The sequence below is a fragment of the Euprymna scolopes genome, chromosome 32 (genome assembly GCF_053919585.1).
Source record: "Euprymna scolopes isolate OS-2025 chromosome 32, ASM5391958v1, whole genome shotgun sequence".
Classification (NCBI taxonomy): Eukaryota; Metazoa; Mollusca; class Cephalopoda; order Sepiida; family Sepiolidae; genus Euprymna; species Euprymna scolopes.
This window is the reverse complement of record NC_136513.1, coordinates 55,119,488-55,133,928: the sequence shown is the minus strand read 5'-3', so window position 1 is coordinate 55,133,928 and position 14,441 is coordinate 55,119,488.

Sequence of the window (14,441 nt, the reverse complement as noted above, 5' to 3'; positions counted from 1 at the left end):
ATATATATATATATATATATATATATATATATATATATATATTGTGTAACCCGGATATAAGAAACTTCTTAGGCCCATAAACTCAGAGAGGTCTTTTCCAGTTCCTAAAGCTCTCTTATATCCGGGTTACTTATATCTGGGGTTCTTATATGGGGGTTACACTGTACATCAACACAGGCTCTAATTTGTAACCAGAGAAAATCTCTGTTATATCCGTTTTTCTTATATCCGGGTTACACTGTATATATATTACGTCTTTTTTTATTATTTACACTTGTGTTTGTATAGATAAAACCGTCATTAAATAAAAAGTTTAATTATTCAGAACTAAACATCCGCTTTTATTTCTTTCGGCTGCATTTCTGTCCGTTATTTCCCAGAAACGCGATATCATCGTTGTTTAATAAAATTCTTAGACAAGATGACGCACACGCGCGTGTGTGTTATTCGCCTACACCTAACGTTGATAAATACACATTGAGTTTTTTTTTTCAGTCTACGGCAATATTTTCCCGAAGTTATCTACATTTTGCTTAAGTTTCTAAAGACAAAAATAAAGTTAGAATGACCGAATGTCTTTCTTGCTACTTTTTATAACAATCAAGTGGATCCAGTTCAGATTTCGATTATCAACAATTGAATTTGATATGGTTTATTTCTGTTAATGAAACGCGCAGAAAGCGAATAGCGTGACAACTTCTACTATTCCCTATAGACATGGTTCCAAATAACCCCTTACGTCGGAATGGTACTGTGTCTCGTAGGAAGCGAAATAACACTCCAAAGTAATCAAATCATAAAGCAGTATCAGTAACGATGCGTGGTGCGTCAGCAACGAAACTGATTTTTATTAGCGTTTATATTTGAATAAACTAATTCGGAGAGGCACAAAATAGAACTCGTTTCAAACGCGCGGAAATCTTTCTTGTTGGTTAAAAATTCGCAATTTTATACTTACAAACGGGGAATGAGCGGAGAATTTTCTTTTCACTGAATCGACAAAGAGAAAGTGTGTTTATGAAAGAGAGAGAGAGAGAGAGAGAGAGAGAGAGAGAGAGAGAGAGAGAGAGAGAGAGAGAGAGAACGAGAGAGACAGAGAGAAAATGTGTGTGTGTGTGTGTGTGTTTAGGATTGCAGTTCCCACCCACTATGGGGATGAGTTGAAGACATCATGTATATACATGTATCTTAACCAGACAAACTACCCCTCCCCAAATCCTGTTAAACCCAAATGAAATTGTGCATTTTTTAATAACGTTTATGAAAACTATAACCTAAAGAAGTCTACAACAAGAAAGATGATGAGAAGAAACAACTTGCCTTCAATAAATTTCCTGCCCCATATGCAATGCACTTGTTGTACCATTCCAACAGTTTTTGGAAGGCCCTACAGAAGTCCTCTTGTGTGAGCATGTCAATGACCTCCCCACAGCTGCTTTCATCTCCTCAATTGTCTTATAACGACACCCTTTAAGGTTTTCCTTAAGCTTAGGGAATAACCAAAAGTTATAGGAAGCAAAGTCTGGACTATAGAGCGGGTGAGGAACTGTCCTGATGCCCAACTTGGTCAAACAGTCTATGACAAGGATGGAGTTGTGAACTGCAAATCTTCTGCATCTTAAGTTCCTCGCGAATAATTTTGTGTAGTGTTGCAACACTGACATCAAACTGTGTACTTAATGTCTCTATGGACACAATCATTCTTATCCATGAAATTCTTTATTTGGCCAATCAACTCTAGTGTTCTGACTTCCTTACTCTTCCCATACGACTCATCATCCCTAACAGACTTCATGCCTTCCTTGGGTCTCTTATGTCACTTAAAAGCTGATGCACGATTCATGTAAAATAGTTCAAATCTCTCTGAAGCCTTCCATACATTTATGTGGCATTTTTTCCCAAGTTTAAATCCGAATTTTATTGCATATCGTTATTGTAAAGTGTTCTCACGTCCAGATTGCGTGTTTGAACTTCAATAGCTGTGACAATCAAGCTTTAGTAGGGTGTATTCAAATTCCTGCTGTAGCTGTTCATTTGAATCTTAAATCATAAAAATTGGTTAGTCATCTTATAAGTTTTATTACAATAACATACTGAATTTTCAAGAGATTACGACAATTTAAATGAAAAACGAAAAAAGTCTGGAAACTTATTAGAGGCACCTCGTATTATCTACCAGCAACGTTCAATCTGTCTACACGATAAACTGCGCGGATCCAATCATCATTGATAGTAAAAAGAAACATGATGAAGATTGAATTTTTGAAAAATAGTTTAAGATCAAATGCATCACGAGGATCTAACATTTTTAACTTCATGTGCTTTGTCCCCATGTCCATATAGAAAAGTTTTTAATTTCCACAAATGGTTAAACGTGACGTTGCTTCTAATAATTATGTGTCAGAGAAATAATATATTTACTGAGGATTCCACGTAAAATAAAGATAGACGCATATTTACTTTTCTGACAGTTGATAGAGTACCACTTCTTCTGTTCTTAATAGACAATACTCCCAGGCAGTACTCTCGCTTTTGGTGTGGAAGAGGACGGTTGAGTACGCCAACGAAAAATTTATTAGCAACGTCCACACCAACATCAAACAGATCAACAAAAAATGGTTTAAATAAAATCCATAAATATTCGTTAATCACTGTATAAATTGTCGTAGATTACATCTATAAATATTCGTTAATCACTGTATAAATGTCGTAGATAACATCTATAAATATTCGTTAATCACTATAAATGTCGTAGATAACATCTATAAATATTCGTTAATCACTGTATAAATGTCGTAGATAACATCTATAAATATTCGTTAATCACTGTATAAATGTCGTAGATAACATCTATAAATATTCGTTAATCACTATATGAATGTCGTAGATTACATCTATAAATATTCGTTAATCACTGTATAAATGTCGTAGATAACATCTATAAATATTCGTTAATCACTATATGAATGTCGTAGATTACATCTATAAATATTCGTTAATCACTGTATAAATGTCGTAGATAACATCTATAAATATTCGTTAATCACTATATGAATGTCGTAGATTACATCTATAAATATTCGTTAATCACTGTATAAATGTCGTAGATAACATCTATAAATATTCGTTAATCACTGTATAAATGTCGTAGATAACATCTATAAATATTCGTTAATCACTGTATAAATGTCGTAAATAATATCTATAAATATTCGTTAATCACTGTATAAATGACGTAGATAACACCCATAGATATTCGTTAAGTACTATATAAATTGTCGTAGATTATATCTATGAATATTCCTATTATTAAGCACTGTATAAATAGCGTAGATGATATCTATAAATATTGATTGCTCATTGTTTACATGGTGCATTTTACATCTATAAATAGTTCTCTATCGAAATGCTGATGCACATGTGTGTTTAAATAATTCTGTGGATGACAGCATTTTCTGTAATTATTTGTCACTTTTTTGGGTAAAACCAAAACCCCTTTTGCGAAACTAGGCCATCTTTGAATGCTTCAGTGAGAATGACTTTATGGGACGTGTTGCAGGAAAAAAACCACATCTGCGTAAAAACAACGAAAAACCCGCACCAAGACTTCTACGCATGCAACCTGCGACGCCCCCATCGCAGACGTCTATCCCGACCCACAACTTTAAGTGCTTGAAAGAAAGGGAAAAACAAGGTCGGATATTTTTAACACACGTCCATTCAATTTATTCTTTAGATGCGTCCATTTAATCTGCGCGATTAGTGATAAAAATTCTGTTTCAAAATCAATGTACCACAGACCAACGCTTCTTTTATTATTATTATTTTCATTTACCTCAAAAAAAAGTGTTAGAATATAAGATATTCTGTTTCTGAAGTTTGGAGATTCCCAACATAATTATTTTTGAGTTCGACAAGACACACCTGAAAAATGTAAGAACTTACATCGGCCGAAACGTTGTGCAAATAACACTCAAGTATTTTAATGGAATGTGCTCTGATAAACTCGTTGCACTAGTGCCTCTTCGACGTGCATATTCCTCGACAGACCCGCTTAGCAACAAAATCACACCCCTTCACTGTTGATGTCTCCAAATGCCAGAAAGCTTTCTACTCTAATAGCTTCTTCCCTTAGACAGCTAAATTTTGGAATTCCCTTCCTGGTACCTGCTTCTCTGACTGTACTGATATGCAGAAGTTTAAATGTAACGTAAACCAACATCTTGTTAATCTTTCTTAGGCATGGCCCCAAATAATAGCCCCTTGCGTTCAAGTGGCGATATGCCTTGTTTGGGATAAAAATGAGTAAAATAAGCAGCATGGAACAGTAACTTGAATAATCCAAATAATACGAATAAGATAGTTTGTTTTGCAACTCACATATTAAACATATATTCCAAACATATTTCTCATTAGTGTTTCATAGCGAGGGCCGTGTTTGAGTGGAAAAGTTAAAAAATCATCTCGGTGGAAGTCAAATCACGTGGTTTCCGACCGAAATTACTCTCTCTCTCTCTCTCTCTCTCTCTCTCTCTCTCTCTCTCTCTTCCTTCCTTTTTTACTGTTTTTCTGACGTTTCTCTGTGTCTTTTTTAGATCAACCTTTATATAATCATCGATGTCTTAGCGATTGTATTCCACAGATTACCATCGATTTGGACATATACAAGAACGAAATGAAAAAGATAAAAATCAAGAGGTACGAATATTCAGAATATTGAATATTCTAGGACAGGAGTCTCCAAACTACGGCCCGTGGACCAAATCTGGCCCGTCAAAGTCTTTCATCGTGGGAAACGTAAAAATTTTCAGGAAAAATTTTAAAAGTGTAAATCTGTGAAAATAATATGGTGGTTTTTCTATTTTTTTAGAAAATGATTGAAAGAATGAGGTTTGGGAGAACCAGTTTCGCTAAAAAAATAAAATAGTGTAAAACATGCGTAGCTCTAAAAAGTCAGCAATATGGTCGCAGGGTTGAAGAAATAGGGGCATACAATAAACAGGCACATCTAAAAGAGTTGAAGGAGAACAAATCAAATGGTATTTCTGGACGAATACTTAACATAATCGTTATCGAATACTTAACATAATCGTTATCGAATACTTATCATAATCGTTATCGAATACTTAACATAATCGTTATCGAATACTTAACATAATCGTTATCGAATACTTAACATAATCGTTATCGAATACTTAACATAATCGTTATCGAATACTTATCATAATCGTTATCGAATACTTAACATAATCGTTATCGAATACTTAACATAATCGTTATCGAATACTTATCATAATCGTTATCGAATACTTAACATAATCGTTATCGAATACTTAACATAATCGTTATCGAATACTTATCATAATCGTTATCGAATACTTAACATAATCGTTATCGAATACTTAACATAATCGTTATCGAATACTTAACATAATCGTTATCGAATACTTAACATAATCGTCAACGAATACTAAACAAGGTCATTATTTTGATGACAAGTGCCCGTCAGAGCTCCAATCTGTGGTCCTCCTTGCCAAACTTTTACAAAAAACACTCATCTAGCTGAAACCACTATCAATAATTTCTCCCACTCTTTGTCTGTACCTAAACCTAAACGTAGATTCCATGAACAAACTTCTTTCTTAGAACTGCACGTCTGTGGAACTCAGTTCCGGTTTGCTTGCTTTCCAGCTGACTACAATATGATCGTCTTCAAGTCAAACGTAAACAAATTCTTGATGAGCCATTTCCTTAAGTAATCCAATTTACAAAATTTCCACTACTAACGATTACTATGATATTGTCTATTTGACTACCGTACACTAATTAAGTCTTATCCTCGAGTAGCCTCCGGGCCTTGATAAGTGGTGACTTCTTTGTAAAAAAAAACTATTTCCTCGATGGCTGTGAATATAAACCACCTGATGCGATTGTAACTCAGAAGTCGATCCTTGAATTTTTATTATTCCTAATAGTAATTTGCTGATGACACCACGCTCTATAATAGATATGAAGGAAAACAGATTTGCGCATATACGAATCATTGACAGAAACTTTAGAAAAAAACTTTCAGTCTGTAGTGGAACGGGGTCGTAAATGGATAATAACATATAATGCTACTAAAACAAAGTTTATTTCTTTCAGTAATTACAAAAAAAAAAACAAAAAAAACAAAAAAAAACCCTTCTTAACCACCGTACTGATAAGAATATCTGCGATTGGTTTACCTCCATCTTGAAAAATGTCTGTCGTAATCTTGTCTTTTTCTGGAGGTTTATATCTCATTAGTCGTCTGATTGCAAACGTTAATATTTCGGACGTTATTATTGGAGAGAGTAGCGTAACATGCTTCTCTCCGTCTGTAAAAGGTTGATTTTGTAGAGCTTGATTTAGAACTCCTCACATCTTCTGATTAACCGGTTTAAGCCTGTTGTGAGCATACGATCGTCTTTCAATGTTGTTTCTCACGAGACCTTGTTTGTTTTTAGTTGCTTTGTGCTAAGGGAAACACAACGCAAAATGGTACACCGTATGCCCGGCATCAGTCTAAGTGTTTGATATTTGGCAAATGATCCTGTGATGAGAGACATTCGATGGGTTGCACACAGGCAAATTAATTCCATTTGAGAAATGCGAAGTTTTCCATCGGTCTATTGAAATGCATAATTTGACCAGCAATATGTGAAAAAATATCGGCCAAAGAAGTAGAAAAATAGACAATGGGGAATATTAAACGTTCCAGAATGAAAGAATGTTTACATAAATTGACACAACAGAAAGCAAACAGGCACAAAGAGTTGGACGAACTGCCAAAAACATTCGCACCACACCCCTGCAACGCACCTTCACTGATGTCACAACCGTCATACTAAATTCGAAAAGATTGTCATTGGGAATAATCAAAATATTTTATAACCCAGCTGTGTATGTGTTTTATTTTGCTGCCAGGTGTATATATCGAGACAGTAACAAAAGTTGATTTTAGAAATCATATAGACAGAAAAGCACATTGGACGATCGGCTGCAGGGAATATACAACATAAGTAAAAGAAAAAGAAACACCTGGACCAGACAACAAATTGGAATGAAAGTACACCAACAACACCATATGAACGGCTAAACGTAAATGGTTAGGTAATCTTTTGAGGTTTACGGAAAATCGGTGGACATCCAGGGTGACAGAATGGACCACAAGGCAATGGAAAAGTCGAAGAGGAAAGCCAAAAACTTGGTGCAGTGACAACCTTGACAGTCAACTTTATTCTGCGTGACTTCATTTAGCCAGGAACAGAAAAAAGTTGAAGCAAGCCAGGGAGGGGGTCCGCCTCCAAGAGTGATATGAAACCATGGTGATAATGCAGCTGTTGCTGATGATGATTCGGCTGCTGTTGTTTGTTTGTTTGTATGTTTGTTGGGCATCATTCATGATGATGATTTTTGTTGGCATTCGTTTACCCGATATTTTTTTAGTAAAAATTATTTCTATTAGGTTGGCTTTTAGGTTTTTTAGGTTCTTTTTAGAAATTATTTCTATTAGGTTGGCAATTATATCTTCTTTTTAAAAATGATTTCTATTAGGTTGGCTTTTAGGTTTTTTAGGTTCTTTTTAGAAATTATTTCTATTAGGTTGGCAATTATATCTTCTTTTTAGAAATTATTTCTATTAGGTTGGCAATTATATCTTCTTTTTAAAAATTATTTCTATTAGGTTGGCAATTATATCTTCTTTTTAAAAATTATTTCTATTAGGTTGGCAATTATATCTTCTTTTTAAAAATTATTTCTATTAGGTTGGCAATTATATCTTCTTTTTAAAAATTATTTCTATTAGGTTGGCAATTATATCTTCTTTTTAAAATTATTTCTATTAGGTTGGCAATTATATCTTCTTTTTAAAAATTATTTCTATTAGGTTGGCAATTATATCTTCTTTTTAAAAAATATTTCTATTAGGTTGGCAATTATATCTTCTTTTTAGAAATTATTTCTATTAGGTTGGCAATTATATCTTCTTTTTAAAAATTATTTCTATTAGGTTGGCAATTATATCTTCTTTTTAGAAATTATTTCTATTAGGTTGGCAATTATATCTTCTTTTTAAAAATTATTTCTATTAGGTTGGCAATTATATCTTCTTTTTAAAAATTATTTCTATTAGGTTGGCAATTATATCTTCTTTTTAAAAATTATTTCTATTAGGTTGGCAATTATATCTTCTTTTTAGAAATTATTTCTATTAGGTTGGCAATTATATCTTCTTTTTAAAAATTATTTCTATTAGGTTGGCAATTATATCTTCTTTTTAGAAATTATTTCTATTAGGTTGGCAATTATATCTTCTTTTTAGAAATTATTTCTATTAGGTTGGCAATTATATCTTCTTTTTAAAAATTATTTCTATTAGGTTGGCAATTATATCTTCTTTTTAAAATTATTTCTATTAGGTTGGCAATTATATCTTCTTTTTAGAAATTATTTCTATTAGGTTGGCAATTATATCTTCTTTTTAAAAATTATTTCTATTAGGTTGGCAATTATATCTTCTTTTTAAAAATTATTTCTATTAGGTTGGCAATTATATCTTCTTTTTAAAAATTATTTCTATTAGGTTGGCAATTATATCTTCTTTTTAGAAATTATTTCTATTAGGTTGGCAATTATATCTTCTTTTTAAAAATTATTTCTATTAGGTTGGCAATTATATCTTCTTTTTAGAAATTATTTCTATTAGGTTGGCAATTATATCTTCTTTTTAAAAATTATTTCTATTAGGTTGGCAATTATATCTTCTTTTTAAAATTATTTCTATTAGGTTGGCAATTATATCTTCTTTTTAAAAATTATTTCTATTAGGTTGGCAATTATATCTTCTTTTTAAAAAATATTTCTATTAGGTTGGCAATTATATCTTCTTTTTAAAAATTATTTCTATTAGGTTGGCAATTATATCTTCTTTTTAGAAATTATTTCTATTAGGTTGGCAATTATATCTTCTTTTTAAAAATTATTTCTATTAGGTTGGCAATTATATCTTCTTTTTAGAAATTATTTCTATTAGGTTGGCAATTATATCTTCTTTTAAAAATTATTTCTATTAGGTTGGCAATTATATCTTCTTTTTAAAAATTATTTCTATTAGGTTGGCAATTATATCTTCTTTTTAAAAATTATTTCTATTAGGTTGGCAATTATATCTTCTTTTTAAAAATTATTTCTATTAGGTTGGCAATTATATCTTCTTTTTAAAATTATTTCTATTAGGTTGGCAATTATATCTTCTTTTTAAAAATTATTTCTATTAGGTTGGCAATTATATCTTCTTTTTAAAAATTATTTCTATTAGGTTGGCAATTATATCTTCTTTTTAGAAATTATTTCTATTAGGTTGGCAATTATATCTTCTTTTTAAAAATTATTTCTATTAGGTTGGCAATTATATCTTCTTTTTAGAAATTATTTCTATTAGGTTGGCAATTATATCTTCTTTTTAAAAATTATTTCTATTAGGTTGGCATCTTCTTTTTAGAACGTTGAATACAAGATGAAAAAAAAAGAAAATCTGCACAATTTTCTTATTTCAATTCGATTTTGTCCGAAAAGATGCTAAAACAGCTCGCGATTTACACGAAACGTTTGACCCAGGAACCACTACTGAACACACAATTGTGGTTTATGAAATTTTATGGCGGCGATGAGAGTCTTAACGATGATGAGCGCAGTGGTCAGCCATCGGATGTTGACAACGATCAATTAGCCGAAGTCAATCCACGCACAACTGTTCGAGAACTTGCTTACGACGAGTTCCAAACACTTCAGAGAGATTGGAAAACAAAAATCTTAATAAATAGATGCCTCACGAATTGAACGAAAACCAAAAGAAGCGCCGTTATGAAGTGTCATCCCCCCTTCCTTTACGCAACACGAACGATCTGTTTCTCGACCGTCGGGTTGTGACTTACGATGAAAAGTGGCTTCTCCACGACAACCCACGACGCTCAGCTCAGTGGTTAGACGCTGATGAAGCTCCACGACACTTCCCGAATCCAAAGTTCACACAAAGACGAAGGTCATGCTGACTGTTTCGCGGTCTACGACTGGTCGCATCCATTACAGTTTTTGGAATGAAGGAGAAACCATTACGGCGGAAAAGTACTATCAACAAATGGATGAAATGCATCAGAAACTTCGACAACATCTAGCAGTAGTCAACAGAAAAGATCTAATTCTCCTCTACGATAATGCACAGCCGCACGTTGCTAAACCGACCCTGCAAACGTTGAATGAATTGGGCTACGAAACTCTGCCTTACTCTCCAGACCTCTCAATTACCGACTACCACTTTTTCAAGCATCTCGACAACTTTCTGTATAAGAAATGCTTCAAAATCCTAAGCGATATCAAAAACACCTTCAGCGACTTTCTATGCAACAGAACGCCAGATTTTTACGTTACTGGCATAAACTTGTTTTGCGTTGGCAAACGTGTGTTGGTTCTATTGCTGCTTATTTTGATCAATAAATTTTTATTTGAGCCGAAATATATTCATTTGAATTTAAAAGTTAAAAATCGCAAGAACTTTCTTGACTACTTGATAGAAGGATATCAGGTACGCCCGGGAGAGACCACATGTAGGTTGCCAATGTTCCTAAGTGAAAGTGTTTCTGTGGAACGAACGGGTTCGAACTTAACACATCCAGGTTGTCAGTCTGCATTGTTAACCAATGAACTACCGTCAACTTCTGTTGCTGTTGATGATGATGATGATGATGATGATGACGATGATGATGATATACTACAATTTTCCTAAACAATTAATTTTTATTTAAAAGAAACAATAATTCGAATCCAATACGAAATTTTTCAGGAAATGCCATAAAAGTTTTAGTACGATTTTTTAATTAAAAAGAACAAACTTTCATTTTCATTTATTTTTAACATTTTAAAACTTCTTTAATTTATTTTTTCATACGACAATTTGGGACGCTAAAGCAACGCAAAACATTTAACAATCATTAATAGCAAAAACGCTCACTACTTCATATGTTTTTTTTTTTTCTTATTAGTTTTTGTGACAAAAACTTATTTTAATTTTTATTAACAAGAAAACAAAAAAGCTGATATTTGGGTTTGGCAATAAATTCTCTGGAAAAGTATGCAACGCTAATTGCAAACTAAAATGTAATATTTATTAAACGTTCGACGACGTTTTAATGAAACAAAGTTTATAACGTTAGGTAAAAATGCTATAGCGGACCAACTAAAGACTTGCCTTTTAAAAGTTGATTTTTAGAGGCATTTCACTTTTACCTAATGTTATAAACTGTGTTTCATTAAAACGTCGTTGAATTTGATTAATAAATGTTTTTGTAATGTTTAATGTTTGCGTTGGCTTTAGCGTCCCGAATTCTCATATGATAAAAAAGAAGTAAAAATAGTTTTAAACTAAAATATATGCCTACAGATTCTCAAATTCAAATGATCTAAAATGAAGTAAAAATAAAAACTGATGAATTAAAATGTTTGCATGGAAAAACGTTCTAAATATAACTAAATGAAAAAAGTTTAGAAATGAAGTTAAAAAATTAAAATGAAAGAAAAACTAAATGATTAAATGAAAAAAAGATTAGTAAAAAAAATTAATTAAAAAATCTTTCGTCGAATTTGTTTAATAAATATTGCATTTCACTCTGCAATTAGCGTCGCATACTTTTCCAGAGAATTTATTGTCAAGGCCAAATATTAGCTTTTTTTTTTTTTTTTAAATAAGAATTAAAATATTCTTGTTTTGACAGGAACTAATAAGAAACAACAAACGTACGAAATAGGGAGCTAAAGTGGACAAAAAATGGGTGATCACTATATTCAACAACGTCAGCAAAAATTATAGATAGACTTATGATACGTGCTTTCGTTAAGAGTCGCAGTTCTTTGTTTACAAAGCCATTCGGCGGAAGTGACGTCATACAAATTTAAAGTTTGGATGAGTTGGAATATTTAATGGCAAAACAATATTTTAACAAATAATTAATTGGTTGGCTTAGTTTATCTGTATTTAAATATATCCACAGTTGGGGGATATTTAATGGTAAAACACAATATTTAAAAAATAATTAATTGGTTGACTTACTTTATCCGTATTATATCATATCAGTAGTTTGGCAAATGTCCTTGTTTAGTTGGGTTTACATTTTGAAGACGATTTCACCATTTTACTATGTATCTAAGATTTTTGTCTCATTTCACGCCAAACAGGATATTTATTTAAAGTAATCCATTCTTTTAATCAATTCATTTGATTGATTATTACAGCATGTCAATCATCGCCGGGTTATTTAATACCAAAATAGATGGCAAGTGTTAATAATTGCTGCAAACTACTGACATTTCCGATCTGGAGTGTATCACATATAATGCAACTTTTTTAAAGCAAATATAAGAATAGAAGCTTTGGGTAAATTTTTATTTGGTTTTCACCCGAACATTTTCCTTTAAAATGATTATTGCAAAGGTTTTCGGGTATGCTGAAAACGGATATCGCATTTAAATTTTTCGGAAATAAGTACTTTCTGCATATTAACTGTAATATAAAGGAAAGGAAAGTGTTTCATCGAGCTTCAAGCAACAAGTCCTTATTTTTGTGACAAGGAAGGAAAATGAAATGCTTTCCTTCAACCGGCAGAAATTACTACCCCTAAGGAAATAGCCTATCCTCAGAAAACTACAAGTGCTCCCCCTCAAAAAAAAATGTTTAACCCTAATCTCTCACAATAAGTGTAAAATATATTTAAAAAAGTAAATAAATAAACGTATTTTCAAAAATAAATTTTTACTGAAAATGCATTAAGAACAAAAATACCATCGTCGGCTGCTTACAAAAAAACAAAAAACAAAAAAACAAACAAACTTTTCTTTGGAAAAAAAAAAACCCTCCAAAATTGTAAAAAAAAAAAAAAATGAAAACAAATGCACCTTTTCTTTGAAAACAATTTTTTTATGAAAAAAAAAAATATATATTTATATATATCCCAAAAAATATATAAAAAAAAAATGTTCTTTGATCCTTAAAACAAAACCAATACTTTTTATTAATTCAAGGGAGAAAAATTTTGTTCACTAATTCAAAGAAAAAAACAAAAAACAAAACAAAAACAAAACAAAATATGACAGTTGACAATAAAAAAAAACGGTAAATTTTATGAATTTATTACATTATTTGTTTATTTTAGTTATCTATTTTTCGTTTTTGTATTGACTTCCGTTCGCTCGGTATAATCCGGTGTCTTTTGTCGTCTGCCGGGCGTTACCGATTGAGACTGGACTGACAGAAAAACGGAACTTAACCCGCAGAAGTATCGTTTCGGCTTCGGACAGTAATAGATAACCAAATCTTTGCAACGCAATAAAATTGAAAGCGGCAAATGAATACGTTTTGTTGTTTCGTTTCATTTTAGTGCGCATAGGCAAAAAAAAAACAAAAACAAAAAAAAAACGGGTGAATTAGTAACTTGTAATAATGACCAAAAATAATTCCTCGCCATCACCATCACCATCACCTCCATCCTTTTTAAACGAATCTATAAATTGAATTTATTCTAGGCTTGTAAACAACATCTATATATATATATATATATATATATATATATATATATATATATATATATATATATATATATATATATATATATATATATATATATATATATATATATATATATATATATATATATATATATATATATATATATATATATATATATAAAAGAATGTTTTCTTAAATTTCCCTAAAAATACACAAGAATGTCTTAAATTGTCTTAAATTCTTTCGAAATATTTAGGGGGAACAGAACACTGATGACGTCACAACCAGGAGCGGCAGGATGTCGAATTAAAGGTGCGGTTCCGACATTTGTTGCTATGGCAGAACGTTTCTAAAACATTAAAATTAAATCCCAAGTCGAAGATGTTAAAATTAGTATTTTCGTGCAATATATATTAAGAAACATTGTTTCCATCCGTTCATCCCAGCCCAACCCTAACCCTAAACCTAACCCTACCCCCTATCGTAATATAAGTAAATGTTTATGTTATCAAATTTGTAACCAGGAAGGAGGCTCGGCATCAGCGAGTTAGTGTGAGAACTGGAACGCAATCTTGACATGACAACTTATGATATGAATCCTAACGAAACTAAGACAAGGAGTGCAATGCCTCGATAGTAAATGGAACAAAAATAGTTTGGTTCGTTTTGCGGCGTATCAACTCTTTTTTTTATTTTGTTAATAACAAAACAAAATGTATATTAGAAACGATAGATTTATTGGATTGATTTGTAAAGAAATACAATATTTTAACAAATAAATAATTGAGTCGATTAGTTTATTCGTATTATAATATCTTACCGTTTTGGGGATATTTAATGGCAAAACAATATTTTAACAAAT